The sequence below is a fragment of the Camelus ferus genome, chromosome 6, assembly GCF_009834535.1.
Source record: "Camelus ferus isolate YT-003-E chromosome 6, BCGSAC_Cfer_1.0, whole genome shotgun sequence".
In the NCBI taxonomy this organism is placed as follows: Eukaryota; Metazoa; Chordata; class Mammalia; order Artiodactyla; family Camelidae; genus Camelus; species Camelus ferus.
In genome coordinates, this window is record NC_045701.1 from 44,048,655 (window position 1) to 44,074,413 (window position 25,759).

Here is a 25,759-nt window from a genome sequence, read left to right on the forward strand (position 1 = left end):
ACACAAAGAGACTAGAAGTTCTAGGAGCTGAGTCAGATCAATGGCAATCTTCTTAAACAGGATGTGAACTCCTATGTTTGAGATTTCCAGTTGCCCCTGCTCCTGCCCTTTCTGGGTATATGTTTTCAAATTCTTGAATTCTGTGAGTCCAGGTAGTCTATTACTAAGTTTATCTTTTGTCTTAGCCTAACCAGAATTGACTCGTGTCTCACAACAAAAATAACCCAGAAGAAAAATGGGGAGAATATTTGAATGAAGAAGAAATGTTTAAAATTACTAGAAATTGGGAAGTAGAAATATACTGATTAAAACTAGGCTGAGAATAAAATCTTAGGTTGTTAAGTTTTCAGAGAGTTTAGTCTTTAAATATTGCCTTTAACAAACTCTTTTGTAAATAGTAAATGCTATTCTACTTTGATTTAAATAGCTCATTCCTGTAATGACAGCATACAGTTAACCTAAAAAATGTCTCTTAGGCCAATTCATGATTATTAGAACTGTTGAAAAATAATAGAAACATATTTTATTTGGCAATTATATTATAAATAAACAACTTTACGTTCTCCCAGAGAAGAGAGGAATAACTTTAGTAACTTCCTATATTTCAGAGTAGTATCAATCTAGATTTAGGGAAATGGCTCTTACTTATAGGAAACAGTTATGCTTGACCCACATAACACCTAGCTTTCCAAGCAAGCTGTTAAACCTGAGCACTATTGTCTCCATTAGAAAAATGTGGGAAAAGAACTCAGTTGGTAAATTTTGGCTGTATATGTCACTAAAATAGTTACTTACCTTTATTCATATGTTTATTCATTCTACAACTATCTATTATATGCCTGTTATGTTTTAGGCTTTGTACTAGTGCCTGTGAATCATCAGTTAAGAGAACAGACAAAGATCTGTGCTCTTGAGATGCTTACTTTCTAGTTTTAGAATGAGTTTGCCTTTTGTACTTGATAATTCAGATGTCTTTCTGTTGGCTTTTAATCAGTTTGTAGCCCACTCAGATTGTATCAATCAGGACCATTTAGGGTACTATTAGTGTGTTGGGGTACAGTGGACAGACAAAATGTCTACTGTATAGACAGCAAAAATTATCTAAAATCTTTGTAATTTTGTCTTGGAGTTCATTGAGTTGTTGAACAATGTTCATATTTTGATTTTGCTTAAAAAAGGAAATTAATATGGCAAATTGAGACTAGGAAATTTCTGAATATATATGCATATTTACATATGCCAAATAAATATAAACATTTGCTGCACGCACAGGCACTATACTGTCCAAATGTTCTTCATTAGCTATTTTGCCAGGTCCAGCTCAAGAGCTTATTTATCTATCCTTAGGAATTTTAGCACACAGAAGATGTTTTAGACAATATAAGATGAACAGAAGCAGTTTATCACTTTTGTAAGTTAACTATAGTATTGATATGTAGTTAACTCTAATAAATTTAACAGTCATAAAAAAATCGTTAATGTTAATTTTTAAAACTAAGAGCATTGTGACAGCTAACTAATTGCTGATGACTATTTGCATTTCACAAACATTACTCCTGTCTATAAGTATACCCATACTATGCTGTTGTTGGCTCAGGCTTTGAACTTGAGCTCTGTATAAAGTTGGAAGTTGAAGCACTTACCTTAGTCATTGGGCCTGGGTTATTTGTTAAAACTCTAAGAACTGGCTTGGTTACTGTTAGTTCTCCCTTCTGAAAACTGCATTTTCTTGATGTAGTAGACAAATTCAGCTTTTTCTTCTAGTAAACAAAAGATTTAAGAGCAGCAATTCTCAAAGCAGTTCTCTTCTTCAGGAGTCTGCAAGGTCAAAACTGTTCCAAAATAGTGCTCAGACTTTTCTTTCGCCCTTTCACCTGCGAGGCTACATGATGTGATAAAATAGCTGCTCTGATGTTAACATGTGATGAGTTTATTATGATTTTTTTTGGTTTTTACCTAAATGAGTAAATACATATTTAAATATTTTCTCAGTTTTAATTTCTAACATGGTAATAATTGAGAACCCACATAAACAAAAACTCTTGGGGTCCTCCATAATCTTTAAGGAGAAAGGAATCCTGGGACCAAGAAGCTTGATTGCTGGTTTAGTGTAATATAAACAGTTGTTTCAAGGCATTAGTGTCCACAAAATTATATTCTAAATGTGTTTCTTGGGTATTTAGACTTTATTTTTTGTATCCTCTATAGTTGTCACAAACGAGGGCTGCATTAGCATGGTAATAAGATGCTGTTCAAGGTTTTTATCCAGTGTTTCTACTGAAATGGTAAGTGATCCTTGTAATGCACATTTACAATTGGTATCACTTGCCATTCATTGTGGGATAACTTATATGCCAGCTTGAGGGTGTAAATAATTATGGATTCTTCATTGTGGATTCAAGTGTACCTTAACAAATAACTGTAAACATTCTAAATGATTGATAAATAAGCTTTCAAGTGTTGAAGTTATCACATATCTTTTCTGAGGACATTTATCTTGGTTTATTTGGATTATGATACTTTGTATCTATACATTGCCTATCTTTTCAAATTAGTAGTTATATTTAGGGGGTGGGGATTAAAAAGAGTTACATTTACCTTACTTAAGGAATTTTCAACATTGAGTAAGATTCTTCAGAACATGCTGGTGAAGGTAATTTTAGTTAAGTTTAGGTAACAAAAATAACAACATGCAAAACTTGTTTAATATGTATAGTCTCAAAGTTAAAAATTTTTTTAAATTTCTAGTATTTATACCAACATATTTTTGAATAATTGTACTGTTTATGTTAAATGGAAATTTGACATAATTGTATTGGTGTGGAAATTCATGTAGAAGTTTATTTTGATTATAAAATATTAATAACAATGTTTATTGAACTAGATTATCTGCTTGAAAAATATGAAATAGTATATGAATCATCTTTTTAGATAGGGAGTATGGAGGAGAGAAAAGAGGATACTTTGGGGAAGAAGATTATTGCAAATTGTAAAGGATTCAATTATTCATATACATTTCAGTACATTTAATTGTCATTAAAATTACTATAGTGGAAAAAATAACTATAGTGAAACTTATATCAGAGAATTGCTTCCAAGTATACCATTTTTTTTATGTTGGAAGACATGACAAACCCATTTAGTACTCTAAAAATTTGACTATCTGAAGTAAAAGCTCAGGTAACTGCCATGATACGGTATTCTTTTGGTTAATAGAATTTTTCACTTGTCTATGAATGCTTATGACTTAAACATCATGACTCTTTTTGCTTTGATGATCTGAAGCTGAAGAAATAGAAAACCAATGTCATGGAGTATGTATGGAATTTACACAAACTTCAACTTTTTTTGGGGTGTGTGTGTAGGTACTCTGTTCTCATAGTTTACGTTAAAAAGAAGTCCAGAGTAAAAATCCTTTCTTGAGTCCTTTGCTCCAACCACCAGTTCCCTTACCTGGAGGCAGCTTGGAATCTTTGGTCCAAGTCACCATCACCCTCTTTCCGGGTTACTGTGGAAGCATCCCGGTAGACACCCTGCTTCCTCCTTCGCCCATCCTGTTATCTATTCTTCACACATCAGCTGGAGTGATGCTTTTAAATATAATCCCATCATGTCACTCTAGTATCTTCTCCTCTTGTTCAGAGTAAAAGACACAATGCTCCCTAATGCAGGTAAAGCCCTACAGGATCTGCTTCCTCTTACCATTACCTGTGTGGTATTGTCTTCTCCTTCCTCGTAGCACTTCACCACGCTGACTTTCTTATTCTTCCCTGGTCCTTTCTTTGCATTTGTTTCTTTTACCTGAAATGTGCTTGCCCCAGTATCACCAGGCCTGCTCAGGTTTCTGAGCAAATACCTCCTTATCGAAAAGATCTTCCTTGATCATCCTGACCAACCAGCATTCCCTAAGCCCCTTTCCTGATTGTATTTTTCTGTAAAACTTCCCTGTTTAAAAGTGTACCCAGAATTTTAAAATTCAGAAATAGTGGGGCCTGTAGATCAGATTTTTGCCATTAAAAAGGTAGTTTGTTATAGTATGCAGGAGGAGGAGGCATGTCATGCCATGGAGGGCACAGGGCTAGGTCAGGATACAGAAGGAGAGACAGGAGAGCTTGGGCCAGAGCCTTCATTGTGTTTTTTGGGGGAAGGAATGGGAAAAATAGGGTAAGTAGCTGAGGAAATTTAGGATTGGATAGTTTGATTAATTTCTGCAGGCTCTGAGATGCAGGGGTGGTCCCTAGTTGTGTGGTACCTGGCCCTGGGGTGATTTAGGCCCTGTGAGATAGTGTACCGGACTGCGGGAGCCTCATAAAAGGAGATGTCAAAATATCATAAAATACAGATCATAAAAAATGGTTAATATACTGACATACCATGTGTTCATTTATCTTTAATTACCTGTGTCCCTCTACAGAACACAAGCTCCATGAAGCAACTCTTTGTCTACTTTATTCTCTGCAGCAGCCCCAGAAGTTAGAATGGTACCTACACATGGTGATTATTTGTTGAATCAGGGACAGGACCAGTGAACCATAGCCTACTCTTCTTTTTATGCTCCCATTCTTGTTGTCATCTAAGTTTAAGGTCTCTGGCCCTTGTTCCCTGCATTTCCATCCCCATTATCACAGTTGCCCAATCCGTCTAGTCTACTGCTGAAATATCTCTGGTCTCTGTTCTTTCATTCAGATTCCCAGCTGATACTTCAGGCCCTCATGAACTCTTGCCTGGACTATGAATGTAAACACATACTCTGTACTTTGTATCTTTTACTTATCCTGTTTTAAAGTTTATACAGTAATGTTATGTTTCTTCTTATTTTTGACCCTTACAACAATCTCATAAAGTCATTATTTCAGTGATCTCCATTAACAGAAATAAAGGCTGAGCTCTAGAAGACAAGTAGTTTGCCCAAGATTAGTGTATTAGTGGCAGAGTTAGAACCTCTCCCTAGCGCCTTGTCCTGTTATGCCTTGCATGATTAATTTCTCTTATCTCATCACTCCTTTGATTTAGAACTTCTTGTGGATTTTCATGGCTTATAGACAAAGTCCAACCTCCTTAGCCTCGCTCGCATTTAAGGCTTTTACTGTTTCTTTCTTTTTTGTTTCTTTTCATATTTTTTTCATTAAAGGTTATTAATAGATTTTTTAAAAGCTTCTACTGTTTGTTTCTAATCAATCTTCTTTTTTCCTAGAAGATTATGTTTCATATTTTAAACCCCAGCCAAAATCATCTCTGTACAGTAATTTGGACACATGACAGTTTATCACCTCTGTACTGGTTTATGTACAAGTTTATGTTCTTTACGCTTTTCTTGCCAGGACTGTTCATCCTGGTACATTTGATCATTCAAGGCCCACTTTCTCTGTGAACCATTTTCATCACTTTTACCCTTTTCCCACCCTAGCTGTACAGAAATTTCTCCTTTTTCTGAACTCTAACCTTTTACCTCTAACTCTCTTATAACACTTAGGGAAACAACCTTGTAATACAGTTATCTATGTTCATTTTATCTTTGTGCAGGTCTGTATCTTATTGCTTGTATGTCTAATACTTAGCACTGAAAAGTTTTTGTTTGCTGTGGCTCACTCTTCCACCTCTCAGCATCAGCAACTAGCACACTGCCTTATCTATTAGTACCTGATAAGTATGGATTGAATAAAATAGTAATCTTTTGGGTGAATTGGGACATTCATCGAGAATACAATTGCTGAAATTAGCTTAAGCATTCACTGAGGATAAGTGGATTAATGAATTATCATAGGCACTTAGGTTTTATTTGACTCTCTGAAATCTCAGTATATCCCTATATATTTGCATTTTAAACAATCCTTAATGAATGAAATGCTTTTCATACTCTTGAGTTTTTGACTTAGAATGCTTGCATTTTGTCTTTAACACCACTTGAAGTTCTAAGTACTAGCAAGTATTAAAGCCCAGCTCTTAGCAGACAAAAGATAACTTGAGAGTAGAAACATCACAAAAAACTTGTATTTTTAAAGGTCCCCATGATGTACCATATAACACTATGTTCTAGTATTTGTCATATTTTGCTGCTTGCTGTGAATACCTCTGTGTTCTATAAGATGCCACAATCTCTAATATCAACTGGGAAAATGCACCTACTAATCACGTTTGAAAAACGGGTATTATTTTTAGAGATATTACACAATTTACAGTGTTTGACAAGTTCTGTTCTTAAATGGAGATGAGGATGATATTTACCACCTGTATTATTTTCCTGTAACCGCTGTAACAAATTACCACAAGCTTGGTGACTTGAAACATCAGAAATTTGTTATCTTACAATTCTGGAGGCCAGAAGTATAGACTCTATCACTGGGCTGAAATCAAGGTGTTTGGAGGGTGACATTCACTCTGAAGGCTCTAGGGGAGAATGCATTTCTTCCCTCTTCCAGCTTCTGGTGGTTGCCAGCATTCCTTAGCCTCTGGTCACATCACTCCAGTCTTTAAGGCCAGTATCTTTAGATCTCTCTCTGCTCTGTCTTTATATCACTTTTTATTCTGTATGTAGTCTCCTTCTTATAAGGATACATATAATTACATTTCGGGCCCACCTGGATAATCAAGGATGCTCTCTCCATCTCAAGATCCTTAACTTTATTACATCTGAAAAGACCTTTCTTCTTACAAGGTAACATTTACAGGTTTCTGAGATTAGGACCTGATATATTTGGGGGGACATTATCAGCCTGCTCTAGTAACGTATGGTAAATGCAGCTTTCTAAAGGAAGATAAAGAGTAGCTTGATTTTTTAACAATAACAATCAGAATTTTCATTTGAAATCTTGCCAGTTAACTGTAAACACACTGTGAAATCATGCTTTTCAAACTTTTGTCCTTTGAAAAATTAACAGGTTAAGGGGACATTCAGTGTAATTGGCTCTTATAATGCCTTCAAATGATTTAATGTGCTAGGGTAATGATCTTAGTTCAGAAACTGATTCCAGGAAATAGCAACAGGGCAACATGCTATTCACTTTCTTATTGATTGTACAAATTACAATCCAACAAGTAGGTCATTAATACTGGAGAATGTAAGAGCAGTGCAAGTTAAATTTTTAAGTAAACTTTAAATTGAAGTGTACATACAGGAAAGAAAAAAATCATAAATGTGCAACCTGATAAGCTTATGTAAACAGCACCACATAGGAATACATTACTAGCACTGCAAGAGGTCTGCCCGTGCCGCCCCCAAACCGTTACACGCACCTGATTTCTATTGCCACAGCAAAGTTTTGCCTGTTTCTTGAAGCTTAAGTCAGTAGACTCATGTCGTATATACTCTTTTGTGTCTAGCTTCTTTTGTTCAACATTTTGTTAATTTATCAATGTTTTTGCATTATTGTTAGTGTATAATTCCTATTTTATAAATATACCACAATTAATTTTTATTGGTGAACATTTATATTATTTCCATTTTGGGGCTGTTACAAAGAATGCTTCTATGAACATTCTTGTTAATTCTCTTTGGTATACGTATGTAAGGGTATCTGTGGGTATATACCTAGAAGTGGAAATATTGGGTCAAAGGGTATGGTGTATATGATTTTAATAGAGACTGTCAAACAGTTGCATAGAGGTTGTACCATTTTAAACCGTCACCAGTAATGCATGAGATTCCTGTTGTTCCACAATCTCACCAATATTTGATATTTCAGTCTTTTTAATTTTAGGCCAATCTGATGAGTATGTTTTTGATATCTCATTTGTGAGTTTCATTTGCATTTCTCTGACGACTAATGAAATTGAGTACTTTTAATTTCCATATTATTTGAATATATTCTTTTGTGAGTCATTTGCTCATACTTTTTGCCAATAGTTTTTTCTACGGGGCTGTCTGTTTTTTATTTTTAGAAAAATTTATTTGTAATTGGTGCAAATTATTTGTTGGATGGATGTGTTGCCAGTATCTTTTCCATTCTGTGACTTGCCTTTTTGCTTTTTTAGTTGTGTCTTTTGATGACCCAGAAGTTCTTAATTTCAATGTAGTATAATTTATCAATCTTTTCTTTTCTGATTAGCATATTTTGTGTCCTGTTTAAGATATCTTTGCCTGCTCCAGGTCATAAGTCATAAAGGTGTTTTCCAAATTTATCTTCTAGAAGTTTCATTTTAAAATCACGTTTAGCTTTATAATCTATCTGGAATAAATTTTTTGCATATGGTGTGAAATAAGGACAAGGTTCACTTTTACATATAGATATGCATTATAATTTTACCTTTTACATAAATTAAGTGGCCATTATGTGCAGGTTAATTTTGATTTATACAACATTTATTGAGCACCTGATATGTGCCAGGAATTGTGTTTGGTACTAATGGTGTAGAGGCAAATAATAGAGATTCTCTCTCCTGAAAATGTCCTTGAGTGGGAAAGATAATAAGTGAGATGATAATGAAAAATGCAGTAATAATATTAAGAACTATATGTTGTGAGGCAAAGGAATGAACTCTTTGTGAGGAGCTGAGGAAGTCTCTGTTAGAGGAGGCAGCATTTAATCTGGGTGTTCAAAAGTGAGTATGAGTTTGATGAATGCATTCTAGAGAGAGAAAAATGTGATATGTGAAAAGACAGGATTGTCAAAGGGCAGGTGTATTCATAAAATGATGAGAGGTTTGCTATAGAAAGGAGCAGTGTGCAAGAAGGTGAGATGGAGAAGGACCAGGGAGGAGACAAGAGTAGATGGACATGAGGCTAGAACATTTTAGGCAGAAAGGACTGCACGTGTAAAATTCAGTGATTATAAAGGAACATGGCATATCTATCAAATAGTGATTAATTCAGTATGGCTAGAATATCAATTGTGTATGCATGGGAGGGAGATGAGAAGGAGGAACAGAGGAGGGATGAGGAGGAAATGGAGATGAGGATTGAGATTTGGGTTGGGCTTTATCCCTAAGGAAACCGGGGAGAAGCAGAGTTTTCAAGCAGGGAGTGGCATAATCAAATTTGGATTTTAGGAAGATGACCCCTAGGAGTCTGGGGGATAGATTATTAAGTGGAAGATTGATGATGGAAATCAGTTAAAAGAAATGAGGCATGGCAAAGGTGTGGCAGTGGTGATGGTGAGACAGTGTCAGATGTGGAACTAGCCTGATGTATAGTCAGGAGGACTTGGTGACCATGAATGGTGGAGGACAGGCAGACATGACAGATGACTCCAAAATTTGTAGTTTGGGAGACTGAGTGAATATTTATGCTATCAACTGATATAGGAAATACAAGAAGGAGAAGGTTTGGTGAGCAAATTAGAAATTACATTTTCGACTTAGTAGATTTGAGATGCTGGTGGGTTAAATAGTTAGAGATATGTAAGAGGAATTAAAAACATGGAACTCGAAAGAGAGGTCAGGGCTATAAATATGTATTTGAAAATCATCAGCATGTAGAAGATAGTTGAAGCCACAGGAGTGGGTGAAATCATCCATGGAGGGTAGGTAGAGAAAGAAGAGAGTAAGTTCAAAGAATCAGTCCAAAGTAACTTGAACGCTTAAAAGGAGGATAGGAAAATGAGCCTGTGAAGATGACATTTGCTCACCATTCCTGTCTGTGGCTTCTAATTTTCTACAGTAACATTATTTCTTGTGTAATATAAAATAATAATACATAGAAGCACATGAAATAGTACATAAAAACATGAAGAAAAGCAAGTCTTTCTCCCTGCCCACATCTGTTCCTCAAAACCAATGTATGTTTAACTATCTCTTTTTACTGTTAAAAGTCTAAATATATTTAAATAGTATGCATGTTCTTCTGTTTTTTGATTTGCCTACTTTTTAAAAAAAATTGAAGTAAGGTCGGTTTACAATGTTGTGTCAATTTCTGGTGTACAACATAGTGTTTCAGTTGTACATGTACATACATACATTCCTTTTCATATTTTTTTCACTATAGGTTATTATAAGATATTGAATATAGTTCCCTATGCTATACAGTAGAAACTTGTTTATCTATTTTATATATAGAAGTTAATATCTGCAGATCAGACTGTGTGCTAGGCAGAAATCTAAGATGGCCACCAAGGTTCCCTCATTGTGGTGTGCATGCCCTATTTAATCCTCTTCCCTTGAGGGTTGGTGAGGTTTGTGAGTATTATGGACTATAACTCTGATTAGGTTATTAATCTTTTAGTTAATGCTGATGGAGATTATCCTGCTGTGGACTTGACCTGTTCAGATGATCCCTTAACAGGGGGACTGGGCCTTTCCAAAAAAAAAAAAAAAAGAAAAAAAAGAGTCTACTTGAAGAAGAAAACTGCCATGCTTTGAAAGAAGAGAGCTGTACGGCTGGAATCTGAGGGTGGCCTCTAGGAGAGGAAGTGATCCCTTGCTGACAGTAGCAAGAAATCAGGGACTTCAGTCATACAACTGCAAGGTGATGAATTATGCCAACAATGAAAGAGTTTGGACAAAAACGACAAATCTCAGATGTGATTGCAGCCCTGCTGACACCTTGATTTCAGCTTGGACCCTGAGCGGAGGATACAGCCAACCTAGACACTGACCCACAGAAACTGAAAAATAATAAATTTGTTGTGTTTTAAGTTGATAAACTTATAATAATTTGCCGTGCAGAATCAGAAAACTAATCCAACATTTAACTGCAAACAAAAAGTATATAGTTTATTTACTTTATTTCTACTTCTCATTATTTAAATGTTATATTAATTTTAGTTTTTCAAGTGCTTAATTTTGTTTGTTTAATTCCTTTTGCTCCTATTTCTTGTCCTTTTAAACTTTAGTTAGTATCTTGATTCCTATTAATGTGGAAGAAGGATATTAAAAATTCTGCTCTTTTTTTCTGCCAGTTTATACCTTTCACCTGGAATGAGACACAGTGAGGCCTGCTGGTGGGAAGAGAAATCTGTCTTCAGTCTGGGCCAGCTGTGCAATGATGAAAATATAGTAATAAAAACAGTGGACCTACTCAGGTGAATTATTATTAGATAAAAGTCCATAAGCAATGTGAGTTAATTGAGATAGGGTTGTATGCACTTGCTAGTTGGTAAAACTCAGCTGGATCTTTCAGGGATGCTCTGCTCTATCTATGAAACCATCCCCTGAGATACTCAGGGAAGACAAGTAAAACCTGCCAGGAAAAGGTAAGGGAAATTAAATGTAGGAACTCTGCCTTAGAGGCTAAGGAATAATTTAAATTTATCTGATGATGAGAGACTTAGTGAAGTGTAATTTAACGCTGGGAAGATAAGCAACAGCTCCATTTAATTGAGAACTCCTGGCATCATTGGATTTTCTGATCCTCTTCAATCTGCTTGGATCCTTTGCCATTAAGAAAGCCACATTTTACAGAGATCTTTGAAAGTGTGGTCATAGTATCCTGCAACACCACCTGCTATGCTTTCAAAGTCATGACCACGAAAAGCCTCTTCTGTAACCAAAGTTGTGTTCTGGGTTTGGTTTAGGTTGATTCTAAACATTGAAAAACCATAAACAGTATTTACAATGGCATGAAAGTGTCACTGTTTTTGAGTTGCAAGTAGAAGAAACCAACTTTAATTAACTTAAGCAAAAGAGATTTTTTTTGGTGGGAAGATCTTAGGGAGTGCCTCGAATTGATAGAAAGGATAGAGAACCAAGCTAAGAAACATGGTGCCATCACTAAAGTAAATGTATGGTAGATTTAAATCCTAGGATAGGGAATCTGATAGGTCCCACCCTCACGCCAGGGGCCGTAGAGTAAGAATCTGAACTCCCAGAGGGACTCTTTGGGGACCTGTTTGGCTTTCATCAGGGTTGAGGGCAGGGCACCTAGATTGCAGTTGCACCAAGACTGTACCCTACAAAAGAGAAAGAGTCAAATGGAATAAGTGTTAGAAAGGATGCCTGGATGCAAGTCAGTGAGAAAAGAGTGTTGAGGATCACAGGCAGGCTGTGTAGTATTTACAGCCTGAGGGGAACCTATGTCCTTTCCAGGGCTACAAAGGGCTAAACTGAAAAGAGATATGGGGGAAAAGCAAGGATGTCATTAAACATGAAGCTAGATTGAAAAAAGCAATAGTCTCCATACACTAAGCCGGATCAAAAACAAAAAATAACCTCTAAACCTGGAAATTTAGACCTTTCTGCTTTAAAATATTCCAAGTATGAAAGGGAGATGGGAGGAGGTTTCAAAGTATTTTTGCTTACTGCAAAGTTATCTCCAACTTGTCTGATTAATTTCAGATTCATTGTCTAGAATATTACTAAAATATGATTTCTCTTAACTTGTGCCTACATAATCTTTTCTATGTTCTTTTCTATCCCCAATCAAATAAAGAACGGGGTACATTCTGCTATATTCCTGATTGCTCTCCGACCAGAAACCATGCAGAGAGAGGGCAAACTGCCCTCATTATTTACATTGTACTATTCCTCCTAACTTTCTTATACCTCTCTGTTATGGGGTTTTCAGAAAGTGCTACTTGGATTGCAAAGTCCTTTTCTTCAAGTTACCAAATGTTCAGGAAACTACTTTGTGAATTTCTAAGAGCCTGTTTTTTTCGGACTATTTCTTCTCTGGTACAACTAAGGCTGAGAATTGGTAATTATCTTGATACTTCAAAAGGAAAACCCTCTTGCCTCAATTACTTGAAAGTGGACTACTTGGCTATAATTTGAATAGCTGTATTTGTTCTTCTCTTCACTTAACCAGTTAGATCTTTCACATAAGGCTCTTTTGAAGGAAGGTAGATGCTGAAGAGGGCACCCTCTTTTCAGAGATTGGAACATCTCGTCAGGATGAAGTTGTGTTCTAAGAGACCTGAAAAAATGTTTATCATGAGGATAATGTCATTGACTTTTCTATCATCACTTTATAAGTTAATTATGTAGTCAACTGCAATTTGAGAAAAAAAATATTGTCAGATTTTTCTTCCCACTTAAAAATTGAAACATTTTCCAATTGCACAAGAAAAATAAAGCCTGTTTGATTCCTTTAGGCACATGTAAGCCTAGAGGTGAAGACTAAGTGATTTCATCTCAAACTGTGCTCATTTTAAAATAATGTAAAAGCTTAGTAAAGTTACATCTGATTAAATATTAACATTCTAGTTTTTTTTTTTACTTTATAATTCAATTTAAGGTGCCTTTGTAGAAATTGTTTCAATGATTTAATTAAGGAAAATAAAAAGTTCTTTTAAGGCTAAGACCAGAGAATCCATTCCTTCTTTAGTAGGTTTCTCTCAAAATTTTGCCTTTCTTCTTCTAAGTGAATTATTTTCTTTTCCCTAGAGAGACCTGAAGATCATCCTTGATTTCCCTTTTTGCCTCGTCTTCCACAGCGATCAACTCCTTTGTCATAAATATCTCTAGAATCCATCCTCTTCTCTATTTTCCCACTGCCAAAGTTCAGACTTGCATTATCTCTTTTGGAGATAACCGTGACTGAAATTAGTATAGATTTCTTCTGCTTTCTTTGGTTACATGTCTTTGTGTAATTCTCTATGGATTTATCCTAGTAAGAATTCTTTGAGCTTTTAAAATCTGTGTGTCCCTTTCTTTCCTCAGACTTGGGACATTTTTGGTCATTATTTTTTCAGATAAGCTCTCTGCCCTTTTCTTTCTTCTTCAAAGATTCCCATAATGCATGTATTTTGTCATCTTGGTAGTACGCTTAAGTCTGTTAGGCTCTCTTTTATTTTTGTCATTCTTTTTTGTTCCTCTGAATCCCTGATTTCAAATAACTGGTTTAAGTTCTCTGATTCTTTTCTTTTACTTGATCAAATTTACTCTTGAACCCCTCTTTTAAATTTTTCAGTTTAGGTTTTTTATTTTTCAGCTCTAGAATTTGTGTTTGGTTCTTTTTTTTTTTTTTTTTAAGAAAGTTTCTGTCTCTTTGTATTCTCATGTTGTTAACGCATTATTTTCCTGATTTCATTTAGTAGTGTGTCTGTGTTCTCTTTCAGCTGATTGAACATCTTTTCAATAGTTATTTTAAATTCCTTGTCAGGCAGCTCTGCATTTCTTAGGGTTGGTTTCTGTTGTGTAATTTCCTACCTTAGATTGTGCCATGTTCCTCTTGTTTCTTTGTATGCTTTGTAATTTCTTGTTGGATTTAGGTATGTGAAGAACCAACCACCTCTCCCAGTCTTTGTGTACTGGCTTTGTGCAGGGGAAGATCTTTGCCAATCAGCCTGGCTAGTGGTGCTAGGACCCCTCAAAGTTTTTCTGATCTCTTGATCTCCCTGATGTCTCTCTATGGAACTGCAGCTCTAATGTGCTGCTTGCCTCTTTTCAGTGGTTTCCAAACTCTGGCACTAGTACTGTCAGCACTTAATGCAAGAGTCAAGCAAGACCAAGTCAGGCAAGAAAGAAACCAGTCCCTTGGGCAGCCTCTATACAAGCCAGAACATTGGATGCCAAGTCCACTTTTTATTTCCATGCTTAGGGAGGAGCCCTGGTATGGAGTTTGCTCCTGCATACTCTGTACTATGCTGCATAGGGTGAGGGACATGAACAAGTGTGCCAAATGCTGCAAATTTTTCTACTCTTTTCACTGGAATCTCTTCTTGGCTTTACAATGGCCTGGGTGCTGTAGCTTTTCAACTAATCTCTAGAATTCTCACAGAGGTATTCTGGTTCATATATTGTTGTTAATTCAGTGTCTCTGTGAAAGAAAGAGTCTCTAGCTTCATAGTCCACCATCTTTCTAGAAGTAATACTTTAAAGCCAAAGCATTTTTAGGGCATGGTATCTATTGTCAAGTAAATAATGGTCTCTTATGCTATTGTATTATGAAATGAAGCATTTTGAAACTCATGTATTTTCATGTTTAGTTAATCCTGACGTGCACTGTTGCTGTATCAATTTATCCTAGGGGGAAGACAGGCTCATTTTTCGGTTTCTTAAGTTCAATATTGGCTTACAAAGTCCCAACCTCGTATTTTTTTATGCTTAATTTTTTTTTTTTAAAAGAGATTATTTTTGTTAAGGCTAACAGGCTAGTGACTAGGTTTATGCTGTGTGTGTGTGTGTGTGTGTGTCTGTGTCTGTGTTTGTGTGTATATGTGTATATCAAGAAAACCATGGAAAGAGCTGGGGTCTTTTAGACTTATCAGAAGTAGGATGCCTGCCTTTGAGAATAGTGGGGAATAGGATGCCTGGGTTAGCTGGAATTCATTTATGGATATATGGAAGTCAGGAAAGAGGTAAATTTATAGGGAATGATCCAATGGAATCAGTAAACTACAAAAAGTTATTGATTGCTACTTTTTCCCACTGTCAAAGGTAATTGTGTATTATGCTAATAAATTTGTATCTACTACTTACCTTGTGGTAACAATTATGGGTTGAATTTTGTCACCCTTAAAAAAATATGTTGGAGTCCTAACCCCTAGTACCTCTGACTGTGACCTTATTTGGAGATAAGGTCTTTACAGAGATAATTAAGTTAAAACGAGGTCATTAAGGTTGGCCCTAATCCAATGTGACTGGTATTCTTATATAAAGGGGAAATTTGGACATGGAAACTTGTATACAGGAAGAATGCCATGTGAACATGAAGGCAGAGATTGGGGTGATAGCCCTACAAGCAAAAGAACACTAGATTGTCAGCAAACCACCAGAAACTAGGAGAGGCATGAAACTGATTCTCCTTCAAAGCTTTCAGGGGGAACTGACTCTGCCAACACCTGATCTTAGACTTCTAGCCTCCAGAACTGTGAGACAATAAATTTCTGTTCATTTTTGTGATACTTTGTTAAAGCAGCCTCAGGAAACTAATACAGTAACCTCTTATATTATGTTGAAGATTTTTTTCTAAAATCTTTATAAATTATTATCAAAGATGTACAATATCCATTACTGTAAACATCCTAGGGCATAGGTTTATGTTATTGCCTGTCAACGTGTGTGGCTAAACCACACTTAACTCCATTTTGTCAGCTCCATCTTAGGCCTGCAGTCCTACTTCCTCCCTTTTCTCTGTGTGACTGAATGCATCATAAGTTCTCTATCAGCTTTTACCCTTGTCTTAATCTGATAACGAAAAATGGAAGAATTCCTTTTGCTGACGCAGGTGGTTCATGGTTATGAGGCCCCTGGGGGAGGAAAAAACCCCAGTTCCCATAGGTGCAGAGGTGCTTCTCACTTTGTAGTCGGATTCCACTTTTGCACCTTTAAATCTGCCTGTGCTCCTTTTGGTGGCACAGAGTGTAGCTGCACATGCCTCCAGATCATCATCTGCCCAGTCCTGCCTGTGTGTAAGTTACCGGCAACAAACTTCACAGTTGCCCTTTATAGAGTTGCCTGCTTAGTTTTTTCAGTCTTAAAAGTTTCTTCTCAGTTTGGAGGATATTATTCAAATATCTCTGCCTTCCAACACAATGCTTGAGAGTCATCCTTTCAATCTAGAATTTCTCTATTACCTCATTCAAATGTTTTAATATTTATTGTGTTGGCATACAGATATGCAAGGCTCTCTTGTGATTTGGTGGGGACAGTACTTGGTAAAATGAATTGATGACTTTTTATGAAATCTTTTGGAGTCGCCATCACCTCTGCTTTTGCCTTAAGAGATGTTTGGGTAGGACTCAACATCATAATTGTGTGAAGGACAGTTTTAGAAGGTGAATGATTGTGGTCAAATAAGAAAGACTAGCAATTTCAACATATCTCGTTTCACTGAAATTTTTTTCTCTCATGAAAGGATTTCACTGGTCAAACCAGACTTTTTTCTTCAGATATTATTTTGCAGTATGAATCACTATCGCTTTAACTTACTGAACTTTGAGCTAAATCAAATTTGTTGAGCAAGATAATACAGTTATTTGTGTGCACAATAGTAAGTGAAAGAGGAATGAACGGTTTGTAACAGATGCTGTGCTTACAAATGCCAAAGTTTTCAATGAACTCATGACTTTAAAAGGTCATACCCTTTTTAAATCTTATTTTATTATTATTTTTTTAAACTTTTTTTTTGTTGAGTTACAGTCATTTTACAATGTTGTGTCAAATTCCAGTGTAGAGGGTCATACCCTTGTATACTTACACCTTTTAAACTCAGTAACAAATACAGGATATGTGCTGTACTTCCTACTCTAAATGCATTGGTTTCCCAATTTTCCATGTCAAAGAATGGCCTTACCATCTGCCACTGTTTTATAGCATTCCTTCAAACCCAGGCATTTCCTCCCTCTTGATGTGTTTGTTAACTTTCAGAAAGTGCTATCACTAAGACCTCACACTGTGGAGTTGTTTTATAGTATTTGGCCAATACTGATACGAGCGATTGGTTTGGAGCAAACTTCAATGTCAGAAATAAAGTTGGAGAAGTATTATATGAACTCTAAGATCATTTTAGCAGATTATGCTGTATTCCTTTTCTGCATGTCAATTAGATCAAACCCTAGTTGTTTTGTTTAAAACTTCAATATCCCTGTTTATATTTGTGTACCTGATTTATCATGAACTGAGAGAATATTATAGTCTCCTACCATGACTGTGGGTTTACTTTTGCATTTATGTAAGATTTTATATATTTTAAGACTATGCTTAGAATTTCATGATTTTTGACTGTAAGTTTTATAATATGAAGCATCCTGCTTATATATACAAATATCCACTCTATATTTTGACCTTTAATTATACTTTGACTGATTTACTATACTTTTAAAAAATTATTTAGTATCTCTATATTTTTATTCTGTGTCATTTTGTTTTAGATATGTCCTGGATGGATAGTTTATAGCTGAGTTTAATTATGCAACATGATTTTCCACCTTTAATAAAGGCATTTACCTAATTTGCCATTTGTTGCCATTGTTGATATGTCTGCAATTATTTTTGACATGTTAATTTGTAATATCTGTTTTATGTATTTCCAAATTATTTATTCCCTTATCTTCCCAATTTTCTGTTCTTGTTTTGATCAAAATTTGGTGTTGTTTTTCCCTTCTGATGATTAGGAAATTGTACATCCTATTCCTCTAGACTCTAGAGGTCAATCTTTACTTTTTAAAAACATATTCTTTTAGTATCCAAAGCAAATCAATAAATATATCCTTGCTGAGCAAGGCAGGAACTTCAATAATTCTTACTTTATTTTATCTTTTCTCAGCCTCTGCCTCCCATGTTGAGATCATTTGAGATAATAGCTACAGATCATTATTATTTAATATTAAAATTTACTTAGCTAATGTTTTATTGGCTTCATTGGTGATTATTGTTTCTTCTTCACTTCTGAGATTTTTTTTGTTTATTTCTTTGCTTTCCTGGCATTCACATATTGATTCCCTTGCCCCAGCCCCAGCTTTACGGAGATATAATTAACAAAAGTTGTATATACTTAAGATGTACAATGTGATGTTTTGATATGCCACGTACTGTTTACAGAGGGTTTATAAGAGATATAACATTCCTTTTAGCCTTGGGGAACTGAAAACATTTTTACTTTGCCTTCATATTCAAATATTTTGATTGAAGATAGAAAAATTCAGATTCAAAATAATATTCATTCGGAACATTGAAGATATTTCTCGCATGTCTTCTTGAAACTAGAGTTGATGTGATGTGTGATAGCAGTCTGATTCTTTTTTTTTTTTTTTTTTTGTAAATAACCCCCCTTCCCATTTTTCCTCTCAAAGCTTTTACCATTTTGACTTTATATAAAAATGTGTCCAGGTGTGGGTCTTTTTATGTTCTTCCTCTTCACTTCTTCCATTTCAAGAACAGAGTCTTTCTTCAGCTGTGGAAGTGTACCATTATTTTTCTTACTTGTTTTCCCTGCTCCATTTTTTTCTTTTCTGGTCATTTCTTATGGAACTTTGATAGATGAAGGCTCGATCTTCTAGACGTATCCTCCATGTAGTTTACAATTTTTATACCATTTATTTGGAAATAATTTCAAATTTATAGGAACATTGCAGGAAAAGAACAGAGAACTTCTGCATAACCTCCAACCAGATTTAGAAACTGTTAACCTCTTGCCCCATTTGTTTTATCATTTGCTTTCTATGTATATTATTTTTTTCCCAGAACCACTTGAAATAAGTCACAGAGTTGGTTTCCTATTACCCCTAAACACTTTAATGTGTAATTCCTAAGAGCATAAGGGTATTCTCTTTTATAACCATATTACAATTAATTAAAAGCAGGAAAATTTAACATAGATACACTAGTACTATTTAACTTAAAATGTTTTAATATATTTCATCCTTTAGCATAGTCTGGGTATCTTTGATACTTAGCTGTGTTCATTCTTGTTTTTACTAGCCCATCTATTGAGTTTTTATTTTATCAGTTGCATTTTTCATTTGCAATACCTCTAACTGGTTCTTTTTCATAGACTAATCTTGTTTCATCATGGTTTGTTCTTATTTTATTAAGGTTATTAGTTAAATTTCATTTAAATTTACTTTGTTTCCTCTAATATTTTTATTTTTACTTAGTTCATGTGTTCTCATTCCTTCTGTTGTTTAATTCTTCCATTTTACTGTGTTGTTTTCCTTAAATGTTTTGGTGATTTTTGGTAGTGTGTTCATCTTTGTCTTTGAGAGTCCTGGTGATCAGCCAGTGAATATTATTTCTGTTTATCAGTTTGCTTCAGTTATTGTGAGGAAGGGTGAGCCAGTAGCCAGTATTCTGTTTCAGGATATTTTCTATTTCTCCTAGATGTTGCCAGCCACCAGATACTTTGACTTTCCTTGGCAATGTATGCATTTGCACTGACTGCTCTTGCCAGAGACAGATGACATTGTTGTGCACTGATTGGTACAGTAGTAGAAAGGGAGGTTGTATCAATTATCTATGGTTGTAACAACATCAATAACAAAAACCTCTCCAAAACTTAGTGGCTTAATACAACAGCACAGTTATTTAGCTGACAACTTTGTGGTCTGTTGGGTGCTTCATCTGGTCTAGGCTGTTCTGCTTTTGTCTGCTGATCTTGTTCATGCCTCTGTGACCAGCATGTGGTTCTATGGTTTCACTGTTCTGCTGTCACTTGGTAGATTGAGTGTGGGAGTGGTCTCAGATGGTCTCACTCATATATCTGTAAGTTGGCTGAACGCCTTGGTTCTGCTCCATCAGGCCTCTTATCCTTTAACAGGCCAACTGGGGTTGTTCAGGGTTCTAAGTACAAGAAAACAGGATTTTCAATCAAATTTGCTTGTATCATATTTGGTAATGTCCACTGGCTGAAGCAAGTCAAGTAGCCAACCCAAATTCAGAGTGGGAAAATAGATTCCACTTCTTAATGGCAGGAGCTGCAGCATTACATAGCAAGGGTGTGAATACAGGGAAGGGAAAGATTTGTGACCACCTTAACGATCTGCACCAGAGTTGCGGACCCAACTGGATGCACTAAATGTAGTTCCCCTGACAATAACCTGAGCAGTTTCCCAGGCTCTCTTCTCTTGCCAGTGTTTGTCACTTTAGCTCTTGGAGTGCTCCTGGCATCTTTCTATCTCCTTATAGTTTTCATCTTTTCTGTCTTTGGGCTGTGCTTTTCTTCATATTTCTAACTCCATCTGATTTCTGTTCTTTAGAGTTTTTTTTTTTGTTGTTGTTGTTATTTCTAATATGCTGAGGGAATTTGTTCTTATTCTCTACAGTTCATATAGATTTTTTCTTTTTAAAAACTAAAGCATTAAAAATTAATTCTAGGATGTAAATCAATGAAGTTAGAACACACCCTCACCCATACACAAAAATGAACTAAAAATGGCTGAGACTTAAACATAAGACAAGACACTATAAACCTCCTAGAAGAAAACATAGACAAAACATTCTCTGACATAAATTTTAGCAATGTTCTCCTGTGACAGTCTACCCAGGCAATAGAAATAAAAGTAAGAGTAAACAAATGTGACCTAATTAAATTTATAAGCATTTGCACAGCAAGGAAACTATAAACAAAACAAAAAGACAACCTACAGAGTGGGAGAAAATATTTGCAAATGTTATGACTGACAAGAGCTTAATTTCCAGAATATACAAATAGCTGATACAACTTAATAACAAAGAAACAAACAACTCAATCCAAAAATGGGCAGAAGACCCAAACAAGTATTACTCCAATAAAGACGTACAGATGGCCAATAGGCTCATGAAAAGATGCTCAATATTGCTAATTATCAGAGAAATGCAAATCAAACTTCAATGAGGTATCACCTCACACCAGTCAGAATGACCATCATTAAAAAGTCCACAAACAATAAATGCTGGAGAAGGCATGGAGAAAAGGGAACCCTCCTACACTGTTGATGGGAATGTAATTTGGTGCAGCCACTATGGAAAACAGTATAGAGGTTCCTTAAAAAACTAAAAATAAGAGTTACCATATGATCCATTGATTCCACTCCTGGGCACATATCCAGAAGAAACTCTAATTTGAAAAATATATGCACACCAATGTTCAGAGCAGCACTATTTACAATAGGAAAGACAAGGAAGCAACCTAAATGTCCATCAACAGATAATGGAGATACACACACACACACACACACACACACACACACACACACATATACATACAATGGAATACTACTCAGCCATAAAAAAGAATGAAATAATGCCATTTGTAGCAACATGGATGGATCTGGAGATATCATTATAAGTGAAGTAAGCCAGAAAGAGAAAGAAAAATGCCGTATGATATATGTGGAATCTAAAAGAACAACACAAAAGAACTTACTTACAAGTCAGAAACAGACTCACAGACATAGAAAACAAACTTATGGTTACCAGGGGGGAAAGGGGATAGGAAGGGATAAATTGGAATTCAAGATTTGCAGGTACTAACCGCTTTATATAAAATAGATGAACAACAAGTTTATATTGTATAGCACAGGGAACTAACTATATTCAATATCTTGTAGTAGCTTATAATAGAAAAGAATATGAAAAGGAATATATGTATGTATATGTATGACTGAAACATTATGTTGTACTCCAGAAATTGATACAACAGTGTAAACTGACTATACTTCAATAAAAAATTTTTTTAAAAATTAATTCTAGGTAAATTTTAGGCAGGAATAGGATTCAGGGGGCATATTCTTAGTTTGCCTTCAAATCTGTATTTTATAAAAAGAATCATAAGTTTAAAGTATAGGACCAAAGTACTTTTACTATTATATTGATACAGGAAAATGGGGCACAAGAGGTTGGCTATGCCCCAGGTCTTGGTCAAGTCCCTGGGATGTGCCCCACCAAGTGAGGGTCCTCGGCTTTGAGCAGGAAAGAATTCAAATCTACTTTTATTCAACTATGGCTCACTCTTGAGTGTGGGGTTGGGTTTTTAGTTTAAAGTAAAAGTAGATATACACTCCATAATCAGAGTGTAGGCCATCTTGCCTTCTGAGAGAGGGGGCAACTGCGAAGTACGGTGTTGCTAATTGTTATATACTAACAAGTGAGAGGATTATTCCAACTACTTTGGGGAAGGAGCAGGGATTCCCTGAGATTGGGCCACTGCCCTCTCTTTGAGCTTTCATGGTTAGCTTTGGAACAGAATGGCACCTGTGAGTGTGTCATTCACCACACTAGTACATTACAATATGTACAGTGAAGCTCAAGGTCCAGTGGAGGTCGAATCTTCTGCCATCTTGGGCCTCCAGGTCTATTGGGAGTTGACTTTTCCGCCATCTTGGTGCTAACTACTGTGTCATTCCTTTAATGGCTGTGTCCAGCCCCCTTCCTTCCTGTCTCAATATCACCTATTTCTACTGCTTCCTCTGGGATGACCACCTGTTATGTTCACTTAAGATGACTGTGTTACACTATTAAAATTTTATCCCAATTAAGAAATTTTATTGGAATAATTTGAGTTGCTTTGTAAGAATAAAAGGGCAAAAGTTGATCACCTAAAAATGATCATATTTTATGGAGTTGATGAAAGATTTGAAAATAATCAACACTGAAAAATTTTCACCTTTAGCTATCTTTAGCTCTACTACCTAAAGTAGGTAGTTTACAAGAGGAAACAATGATTATTTCTATTTTTTATTCATCACATTAGCTATTGTAGTCTTCTCAGCTCTGAGGTTTAATATTAAAAGTCTCTTCCTTTAGCATAGAGTCCTTTCAACATAAAATTCTTCTTTGTGAGTCAGAAAAGATTGAATTTGTCTGGAAAACTGCTATCCTATTGAAGGCTAATGACAAAAAGTTCAGCTTGTTTATTCACTTCACTGCATTCATAAATGGCGCTGTCACACAAATATGTTGGTTATTGAAACTATTTCCCACAGCAAGTGCTTCTTCCGAAGAGTGCATGCTAGTCATTTTATTAGTTTCTCTTGATTTCCTAAACCCCAGAGAATGAGTGGGTGAATGGATGAGATAAGAACAACAGTAGTGAATCCGAAGTTCTTCCTCTCTCATCAGCATTTAAATATCTTCATCTACTTATTTTTAAAAAGCCTCCCTATATCTACTTCACCCTTCTAGCAATTCCCCACCCACAATTGTACTTCTCTAAAAAACTACATTCTCTGTGTCTATTTTCTCACTTCCCATCCTTTCCAGTTAGGCTTCTCCATCAGAACCCTATTGAAATAGTAAAGGTCACTTATCATTTGTTTGCCACTAGACCCAGCAGGAAAATTTCACTCTTCATTTATTCACAAAACATTAGTAAAACTCCTATTGCGTTCTGAGCACTGTTCTTGGTGCTGGGATACAGTGTTGAACTAGACAGATGATAAAATTGCTGATGTCTTGGAGCTCACATGAACAAGAATAATCAAATAGTGATAAGTGTTATGATGAAAATGGGAAAGAGAGAGAGAGAGAGAGAGAGAGACAGAGAGAATGAATATGAATGCTTTGACACTTGAATGACAAGGAGGAGCCAGTCTAGTTTCTTCTGAACCTAGAAGTCGTGGGAGGAGCCACTGTGGCCACTGCTGTGCAATCTCTGGTGAAGGTCATGCTGGAGCTTGCCTGTGTGAGGCAGGCAGTGGTGTTAGGAGATTAGGGAACTGGAGGCTGTTGAGGTGGCTGGGTTCTCCTTGAATAAGCACCCAAGGCCCAGGAGAGATGGGCTGGAGCAAATCTGGAAGGTGCATAAGCAGCCCAAATGAGTAACCATGAGACTAGTGACCTATTATGGGTCTCACACAGCAAAACAAGTTTCGTTACAGCACACACACAGAAATAGTAATAATCCAATTTTTGAGGACTTGAATAGCCTTACCAACAGTGTAAGGGCTGTACTTGATCTATGGTTCTCATATCACAGCAATTATGCCCTTTGCTGAAGGTTTTGAAAGCCTTTGCCACAAATTTTCTAAGGGATTGTGACTGTTTATCAGGCATTAAGTTTGTCATGGTGTTAGATTGACCAGGCAGTTGCTCATGTTGGAATTTGTAGGTTATGATTTGATAAATCAGATGACTGCTTCTACATAGGGAGCAGTTTGTGTTTGCCTTTTCTTTGATAATCCACTGGAAAACTGTGAATATAATATTGCATATAAAAGAGACAAGGATGGATAAAAGTGTAAGGGAATAAATTTTCTCTGTAAGTAGCAAGGAGCCATGAATCTCTTATTAAATTTTCCGGGCAAGGAACCTGTCATGCTAAGCTTGAATTCTTATTGTAAGGAAAATTTAAACCAGTTAAGAACTTATTGTTCCAAAGCAGTCAGAGTTGAAATGTTTTACATCTTGACCACATTTTTTTCTGGTGGGGAGGGCAAGGGCAAGGGCAAAATAAAAAGCCATTACTGAAAAATTTAAGCATAATAGTTCTTAGTTGTAAGCAATGGAAACCAGTTTTTGCTGATTTGAGAGGAAAATTATTTGTTCAAAGGACATTGAGCTAGAGAACCAGTCTTGGGACTATGCACATGGGAACAACAGTCCAAATCATGCCGGAGAACTAGCTCAGTGGGGACATTGCTATCACTGCTGCTAAGAACTGCAGCCTGCCCTGCTGACAGTCCAGCAGTGGACTCTGGAAGCTGCCGTCAGCTTTGCTATCCCTGCTACCTAAAGAACTTGATTTTTGTGACAACCTCCTCTATTACCATAGATAATTTATTCCTCCTGTGCCTTACCTGATAAGGAAAGCCAGACTGCCTTGGCCAGCAATGACTTGTCATGGGATTTGGTGGGTCTGGAGTATTTGTGACATCCAAATCCATCCATTTCCCCCCACTCCATATCTCAGTTTTGTTCTACCCTGATCAATGCTTTTACTTTCATTTAAGTGATCTCAGTGGGTTGTGAATTCAGCTGACATTATAATATAGAAACCTGCAAGATCAAAGTTAGAGTTTGATTTTCAGTTATCTCAGCCCTGCGGCTGAAAGCGATAAGAGATTCTTTTAGCAGTCAGAGAAACTTGGGACTTCACTTCATGCCTCTAGACAGGAATTTGTGATTTCAGCTTGTCATTCTTTTCCTTTAAGCAGTGTAGCACTGTTAGAAGCAATCTCCACGCCCCACAGTTCCTCACACCTGTCATATGCTTCTGTGGCAGTGGGTTATGTGGTCCTTGTTCAGTGAGGACTTCTTTAAGGTGATAATTTGATAATTTTTGCCGTGGGCTTCCAGATTTCCATCTTTTAATACGGGCTGGATTTTCATTGTTTTTATTTTCAACCAGGCCAAATATCTTATTCCATTTGTTTTGAGGAATTACTGCCTGCGGCTGCAACTGGTACCAATTTATATGTTAGTGTTCTTAGTTAAAGCAACTCTATAGAATGTAAGCAGAAAATGAACTGGTTAGTTCTTAGGACATTTAATTGCCCAGAATCTCAAGGGCTACAGAGCTAGGAGTAGTGCT

General features: G+C 36.1%; 1 long non-coding RNA gene across 15 annotated transcripts in view; it reads left to right on the forward strand.

The window, feature by feature from the left end:
* Window positions 1-25,759, forward strand: part of LOC116664242 — a 546,043-nt gene that overhangs the window by 28,512 nt on the left and 491,772 nt on the right. For 12 of the 15 annotated variants that reach the window (XR_004320658.1, XR_004320649.1, XR_004320645.1 and 9 more), the window contains 2 exons: window positions 2,209-2,285; window positions 10,833-10,955. The exons of 1 other annotated variant lie outside the window; for it this stretch is intronic. This is a non-coding gene — a long non-coding RNA (uncharacterized LOC116664242). Of the gene's footprint in view, window positions 1-2,208; window positions 2,286-10,156; window positions 10,956-25,759 lie in introns of all 15 variants that reach the window. 2 more of the 15 variants (XR_004320646.1, XR_004320648.1) reach the window with 2 other exon arrangements.